Raw genomic sequence first — 7723 nt, 5'->3', positions numbered from 1 at the left:
AAGAATTGTTTTTAAAAATACTTCTGCAGCTTCTTTTGGACAGAGGGAATGCCCTGGAAGATGAAGCTCCCCCTCAATGTATTTCTTTTCTAAACCTTAAAAGCCTATATATTGAATTTATTTTTAAACCACAATTGCAGTTGCGGATGGGATACACATAACCTATTACTTCAAAGAAGGTTTCCAGTGGGGGCTGACTTCTCACTGTTTGGGTTGTTGTTACAGTCTCTCCACACTTTCTGTCCACCTCTTACCATCTTCGCAAATACATTTCTTAAATGGTACATGTCCTTGTTTAACTTTGCAAAACTTATTATCAGCTACAAGTATTTAGTGGTGCCACGTACTCAAGAAGCATGTAATTCTTTCACTAGCCCATCTTTGTATTTGTAAATGGAGGTATTCATTTTTTCAGCAAAGTACTGTGAACTGGGTCTTCAGGAAAGCCTGGCTCCAAATCCACCTGTTCCAATGGGGATTTTTCAGGAGGAAGTTTTCATTGCCTTCCCTCTTTGAGTATCACAAAGATGTCAGGCCCGAGTCACTGGGTTCAGCTTTTCCGGATGATTGCCCCTGGACGAGTCCTCAGCTTCTTTTGCTTCTCTGACTCTCAGGGAATCAATACTTCCCCACCTTCAGATTCAAAAGAAGTGGCGGTGGAGAATCCTTTTTGTGTTTGTTTGTTTTGTTGTTGTTGTTTTGTTTTGTTTTTTGTTTTTGTTTTTGAGGTGGAGTCCGTCCGGAGTCTCGCTCTGTTGCCAGGCTAGAGTACAGTGGCAGGATCTCGGCTCACTGCAACCTCACTGCCTCCCGGGTTCAAGCGATTGTCCTGCCTCAGCCTCTCCAGTAGCTGGGACTATAGGCCCACACCTCCACACCCAGCTAATTTTTGTATTTTTAGTAGAGACGAGGTTTCACCATGTTGGCTAGGGTGGTCTTGATCTCTTGACTTCGTGATCCACCGGCCTAGGCTTCCCGAAGTGCTGGGATTACAGGCGTGAACCACCGCGCCCGCCTGGAGAATCCATTCTTGAAACATAAAATGCTTCGGGTAGGAATGTTTCCTCTGAAAACATTTCAGGGCTTACTATGTGTCAAACCCTGTGCTGGAAATCCAGAGAGCAAGGGCAATTGCTGGAAAACAACTATCCCAACATGCAGCACTGGCTTAAGCTCATGATCCCAATGGGTACGGGGGTCTAAGTCCCGCTAACCTCAACAAGGCATCTGGGAGAAGCTGCTCTGCCAGGACCCCAAGAGATCTAATCCCCTCCCGCACCTCCTTTCCTCCCCCTCCCCGCACCCGCCCCGCCCCGCCCCGGCCACCCCAGCACAGTCCCCACACTCCACTGCCAGCCACAACCTCTCCCAGGGTGTCTTCATACACCCCAGCTGCGACACTGCCCCACAATGTCTTTCCAATTTTAAAACCATTTTCCAATATGAACCTGAAACGGGGAGTGTGTTTTCACGGACCTTGTTTTTCAGTCCTTAGCTGGTCAGGGGAAGTTAATGTGCATTTTAATGCGGTCAAGTATGAAATGATGGCATATGAGGTTTGCTCCCTGCCTAGGCGCCAGGAAAATTTCTGAGGGCTGAGGCCGGAGAACTTGACCCAGAAACAAACCTGGCTCTTGCGTTGGGCCTTTGCCCCCCAGGACCCGCCCCCAGCAGTCCAGAAGAACAAGAATGAGAACTTGGCCAGTCTTGGAGACTGCCAGCTGGTCCTGCCGCACCCACACCAGCTTCGCAAGGGTCTCCAGGCCCTCAGAGGGGTAAGTAAGAAAAGGTGTGATAACAACAGACATAGATGAAGCCGAAGGATCCTGGCCTTATTCATCTTACAGTTCTTACAGTATGGTTTGGACGCCAAAAAGCAACACACCCCGTGCTAGGCGCGCTGTGGCGGTAGTAAGGGCATGAGGTCCCATCCCTGTATTCCCAGAGGTCCCTAGGCCAGACAGCACCAGAGCCCGACACTGAGCCCAGGTGAATAAGGGTCAGGACGCTGGGACCTGCTCAGGAGGGACTGTTAGTTCAAACTAGGGGAGTGGGTGACTCAGTGAAGACCTAAGACCTGCAAATCAGGACCTGAAGGCATGTGGAGAACTTGGCAAAGTGAGGTCCTCCCTGCAGCCCGCTCTCTCTCTCTTATCTGCTCTGCCCCGGGACCTCTTTTTCTTTCTCACCACCTCTGTGTGGGTGTGTCTCTAGCTTCCTTTCTAGCAGTCCGAGGGTCCAAGAATGCATTGCTCAACTTCTCCGGAAAAGAGGAGGGGCAGTGCCGCCGGCCTCCTCCGCAAAGAGGGATTCCTGGAAGCCAGTCACCTTGGTGACAGCAGCTCTGCACCCCGTCCAGGATGCGCACGGAGGACGTCCTGCTGCAGCCTGACTTTGGCAGGAATATTCTCGACCCGTGGGTGTGAACAGGTTTACTACTTGGTTTTTGAATTCTCAAGAGCATCAAATCCATTGACGCCCTTCCCAAAAACACAAGCCAAAAGGAAGTAGACCGGGACAAACCCCAGGCCTGCCGATCCCTCGAAGCTTCGGGGACAATTCAGGGCCATTTATATGGTCACCCAAGCTCCTTAGCGACCTCTGAACCCACGCAGCCTGGTAATCTCCGATGGCCACAGTCCAGCGTGCGGCGCGCAATGAGGCTGGACCGCTGGGGGACGCCGAGGTTCCGAGCTGGCATTGTGGGCATTGCCCAGCCACTCCTGCCCGGCCAGGTCCCCTGTGAGGAAAGCGGTGGCACCCTAGCACGCTTGTGCTTGTGGGTGTTGGTGCGCAATAAGCCGGCTGCCCAGCTCTCCCGCGCCTCCCTGGGAGGCCTTGGTACGCACAAGGAAAGCCATTCAAAAATGTTAATGAGCTTATTAAAATGAGCGGCTTTACTGGCTCTCGTTTTACAGCGAGCTGCCCACCCTCTGTTTCTGGTGGACCACTGGCCAGAAAGCACTTGGGACTTTTTTTTTTTTTTGTCTTAGCGCGTTTTTCATCTAAGGACAGGGGACTCTCCGGTTCTCCAGAGACTGGTGCGGCCACAGAGGAGGATTAGCCTCAGGCCTTCTCCCTACCGAGCGCAGTGAGTTTGAAGAAGTCCTCCCCGAGGACAACCTGGACTTTCCGAAACAGCTGACTGCTCAGGCCCAGGAAGGCTGATGTCGGAGGCCCAAAGATACAGTGACCTTCCTGGGGAGATCTCGGGGCAGCAACTTGGGGCGACCCAAATCTTTAAAATAACCCCCCGACCCCCGCGCGCAAACAAAAATTGTGCTCAGGAAAGGCACGACTCAATATTTAACGTGAAAAGCCTTTGTCGTTTACTCCACTACAAGCCAGAGGTGAGTGTGAACTCCAAGCGTTACTCAGGAGTCTTACAACTTTTTTTTTCAATGGGGGCCCAGAGAAGAGAAGTTAATTGCCTAAAATTCACCCAGTCAGTGGTAGAGCTGCCTCGGGCCTGAGGAGCCCGCTCAGGTCCTCAGGCGGCCTTACTCTATGTACCTACGGGGTCTTTGAGCCCCATTCGATCACCTCCCACCCTCAAGTGTGCAGGCAGCAGAGAAGCTTCCACATCGTGCATCCTCCCCCTAGGCGCAAGGGCACACACCAAGGTCCTAAGGAGAGAGGCTGAGTGTAGCCACAGAAGGGGGCCGGGACAGAGACGGAAAGAACTCACCAAAAAGCCCCCCAGGCCCGCAGCACAGAGCCCAGCGCCGGATCCTCACGCCGAGAGTTTAAAGTTGAGATTGCAGAAGCAGTGCGGATTAATGCAGGCGCTCACAGGGGACCAGGAGGGCTGCAGAGACTAGGTGCTCTTGGCTCCGCGGGCGCACAAACCGCAACGGCTGGCGGCACCAGGGACTGCGAGCAGGGTCATGGAGTGGGAGGGAAAGCTGATGAGAGCGGGCTTTGATCCTGGAGAACTCGTCACGCACGTTCACGCAAGCTTGGAGGGAACATTTGAGCTCAGGAGCGAGCTTACTTCGCGGGAGGCTCAAGGGAAGGTGACACCCTCACCCCCGCAGCTACCGTGTGTTCCCTTTAAATCGTTCAATTCCAACAGGAACAGAGTGGTGCCTTTCTCAGTGGCCGCGGATTCCGGGTCGGCTCTGGGTGGCTACAAGCCACGCTCCTACCTTTCCTCGCCCGCTTCCAAGCAAAAAGCCGAAACGGCAGGACTCAAGGTGGAGTGCGGGGCTGCAGGAGCCTTTGCCCAGTTCTCACATTCCCGAATCGCCCCACATTTAGACTTTTGACGTTTTCTTCATAGGAGGCACAACCTCAGACATACACCCATCATGTTTAAAAGAAATTCATGGTTCAACTTAAACCTATATACCCCACACTAGACCACCCCTGACTGCAGGGGCCTGGGAATCAATCTTTTATAAATGCTTTAATAATTTGAACGACCCAATTTATGTTGAATAACTCCTGTATGTGACTCTAAAGCCCCCAGTTTATTAGGTGATGTAAGCATGTATAACACAACACAATTTTTTTGCAACCCTACTTTGGCAATTCTTCATTTCTAAAACGTATTGGGAGAGCAAAAACTGGCAGAGGCCAGGGCCTCTAGACCTTTGAGAGACCCTAAGCTCAGCAACCTACAGGACCCTTGCAATCCCCTGAAGGACGCAGGAGTTCGAGGCAGATTGCTTTAGGCCAGCCAATCCAGCATTGCCCAGAAGTTCATCATAATAATAATGGTAAAAATAACAATGAGCTCATACCAGTTGTACAATGTTGGATGGTTTTCAAAATGTTTGCACACTTTTGTGATCTGGCCACTCCAGAAACAAAGCTGGCAGATGCCAGCACGAAAGGACAATCTACGCTGCCATGGGCTTTGGACGACCCTGACTTGGCTTCTAAATGACCTGCGGCAATGGATAAGTTACATCACCTCGTTAAGCCTCCGTTTCCCCATTTGTAAAATGGATGTCATGTGCACCAGGCTACAGGGAGCCTCTGTGAACCGGATCCGAACAGGATTCGGAAACGCATCACCTGTAACGTTCCAGACAAACGAATATAGTTGTTTTTGTTGTTCTTCTTATTGTTAAATATTGTTTGGTTTCTCCTCCGGCCCTCCCTCGGATTAGAAGCCTCTGCTGCTGCTTCCTTCGAGGCTACGATCGGGCCTTCACCCATCGCGGTGGTTTCTGCCGCAGCTGTGGGCCCAGAGCGGGTACAACCAGGGGCGCAGCTACCTGCCTTCAGCGTTTTCCGACTTACAAAGCGCCATCAAGCATTTGGCGTCTCTTGGAGTCCCCAAGCAGGTCTGTGCGGTTGCCAAGTAAGGTGGCTGGCAGGCTGAAGTGGGTGGCCTGCAAGGTTGAAGCCCTGTAGTACCTGGGCAGCTGTCTGGGCCCTTGCGTGGATGTGCGTCGCTTCTGGGAAAGAGTGCTGCCCAAACGCCCCTTGTTCCTCCGTTGGGGTCCAGGAGCTCCTTTTAGGAGAACTGTCTGATTCTCTCTGTTGTTCATGTTCCCTCTGCAACGCAGGAGCCTTTCTGTAAAGCGAGTTAAACTTCGTGAACTTTGCGTTGAGAAAGCCACATTCCACATTTTCTTCCCAAACACAGACTGAAATGTGGGTAGAGAAGAGTGGATTGTTGGCCTGGCTGGTGCTGAGCTCCAGCGGCCGGTTAGGGAGTTGGAGCCCCAGAATCCCCGCTTGGTAGGACTTCTGAAGACCCAGGACGAGGTTCTGCCTCTGTAGGATGCTCAGTGTGCCACTGCCGGGGTCTGCTCCAGCGCGCTTCCCTAAGAGGAAACCAGGAGCCGGCATTCGGCACACTCGCCACTCCTCAAAAGCCCCAGCTGTCACCCTTCCAAGAGCCCAGTTTCTCAGGGTTCTGGGCACTGACATGGCTGAGCCCCAACTCAGAGGGCAGGCGCTCGTGTTTGAGCCTTACAACCTTCTCTAAAGATGTTTCACTGTCACCCTGTCCCCTTCCCCAGCGTGGGGGAGCAGCGAGGGTGCTGGGATTCGGTGCAGCCTGGAAGCCATTTATTTTCTAAACCGGAACCCAGTCTGAACTCACCCTGCTCATCTAAGATACTCTCTGGGGATCCAAGAGCCCCTCACACCTAATCTCTTGAAATGAGATGCGGTTTGGGACTAGCCAGGTCTCTCGCTTGCTTGCTTGCTTTTTCTTTCTTTTCTTTCTTTCTTTCTTTCTTTCTTTCTTTCTTTCTTTCTTTCTTGCCTTCTTTCTTTCTTCCTCTCTCTCTCACACATGCACGCGCACTCACATAGACACACGCAGACCCACCAGCCACATTTGGCAGCTGGTTGATCCCAAATTTGCTGCTGGGAGTAAGATTTGTGGGCTCGGCCTGAATCCTTGGGACCAATTTCAGTGCAAGTGACATGGTGTTCCGTCCCCTTTACCAGCCATTCCCTTCGCCTTGGTTTACCCATCTGTAGAGTGGGTGCATCTAATTCGAAAATCCCCAAGGCCAAGTTCTAAGATTCGCTAAACGCCAAAGGGACTGAGAACGATGAAGAGGCCGAAGGTTCACTGGGCCCAGGCGGCAGTTGCTACTGCTCCGGGGACCTAGCCAGAGAAGGCCGAGAGGGCTCAGCGCAGCACAGGGATGCAGGCAGTGGGTGAACAGAGATACCCTCGAGTAGGGAGCGGGACTGTTCTTCATCTTTCCAAAAAAAAAAAAAAGAAAGAAAGAGAAAGAAAAAAGAGAGAAAGGCGGAGAGAGGATAGAGGAGAAAGAAAAGAAAAGGAAGAAAGTAATACTGCAAATTCTCAACGGGAGCCGCGTCTGCGGCCGAAGACCCAGGTAAAGACATTGGTCTGGGTCGCAAAATGCCGCGAGAACTCCTTGGAGGACAGGCTGGACCCAGAGGCCGCCTCCAGCTCCCAGAATCAGACCTCAGGGCATTCTCGCCAAGGCAAACCGCGGGACAGCTTGGAGGGAAACTGCCATAATCCGGATCAAACTGAATTCATTTGAGTCATTTTCCCCGGGCAGCCGGAGCCAGCGCGCGGAGCTGGCCCAGGCAGGGGGCCCGAGAGTGGGAGAGAAAGGGAAGGGGCGCCCGGGTCCGCAGGGTAGGTGGAGTCTGCGGTGGAAGATGGAGCCGCCAGGGGTGCGACCGGGACCTCCGTGCCTTTCCCTACTCGAAAGAAACTCCCTGATTCTTTCACCGCCCAATCGGCAAAGATGGAGAACAAACTACCCTGTTAAGACGCAGCAACAAGCAACTGCATTTTCAGAAAGGGAGCAAATCCCTCCTCCTAAAAAAACCCTCAGTAAGTAGTGATCCCTGGGGAGAAGAAGGGAGGAGATTCTAGCATTATCGGAAATGTTCCAACTCTCTACAAGAAAAACACAGTTATGATTAATTGTATAATTAAATAGAACTGTAAAGCATTTTATAAAGAAACGAGATGATTGCAAGAACCATGTGGAAGGTAGTTGGACTCCAGTGGTGGACCGGGCGGGAGTGTGCATATCCCGAGGGCCTTTGCCTCTCCCTTTACATTTTGCTGTTTCCGGAAGCGGGGATAATTTTGTAAAACGCTTGTCACCACGCTCCGCCTGGGTCGCATCCGAGGGCTTGCGGGACCCCAGGCCAAGGCCTTTAGGGTACCAAAGCTTGGAGGCCCGGGGGCTGGGAAAAGTCGCGGCTGCCTTGGAGAGCTAATCGACCTTTCGGCCCCAGGTGAAATTGAAAGAAGCCTCGG

Source organism: Hylobates moloch, unplaced genomic scaffold (assembly GCF_009828535.3).
Source record: "Hylobates moloch isolate HMO894 unplaced genomic scaffold, HMol_V3 SCAFFOLD_17, whole genome shotgun sequence".
In the NCBI taxonomy this organism is placed as follows: Eukaryota; Metazoa; Chordata; class Mammalia; order Primates; family Hylobatidae; genus Hylobates; species Hylobates moloch.
This window is presented reverse-complemented; position numbering follows the sequence as displayed.